We start from the raw sequence: 562 nt of genomic DNA on the forward strand, positions 1-562 counted from the left end.
CCCAGCCCCAGCCCCAGCCCCAGCCCCAGCCCCAGCCCCAGCCCCAGCTCCTCTCAGTTTTACAGTAACCCCCTAACCTGCCCCTTGCTCCCCAGCTCTCCCTTCAATGCTGTTTTCTGAACAGCCGGCAGAGAAATCTTTACAATCATAAACCAGATAATCCCATGTCTCTGCTTAAAATCCTCCAGTGGCTCCTATCTCTCAAAGAATGAAATCCCAGTGTCTCACCCTGTCCTTACCAAGCTTGCCACGGGCTGGGCAACAACTCCCTCCGCACAACCCTACTATCCTTCCCTCCAGTCTCTATCGCCCTTCTCTCTTGCTTTGACACAAAGAGGCCATGTTCATACTTACCTCTGGGCTTTTTCAATGACCATTTTCTAAACTTAAAGTGTTCTTGCTCTACCTTAGCATGGCTGACTCTTGTCATTCAATTCAGAATTTAGCTTCTCTCAGCGAAGACCTTCCTAACGACCCATGTCTCCGAGACACACCTTCCTATTGTGATTTCCAGAAGAGAGAGAGAGAGAGAGAGAGAGAGAGAGAGAGAGAGAGAGAGAGA

The sequence above is a fragment of the Grammomys surdaster genome, unplaced genomic scaffold (assembly GCF_004785775.1).
Source record: "Grammomys surdaster isolate TR1022 unplaced genomic scaffold, NIH_TR_1.0 100, whole genome shotgun sequence".
NCBI classification, from domain to species: domain Eukaryota; kingdom Metazoa; phylum Chordata; class Mammalia; order Rodentia; family Muridae; genus Grammomys; species Grammomys surdaster.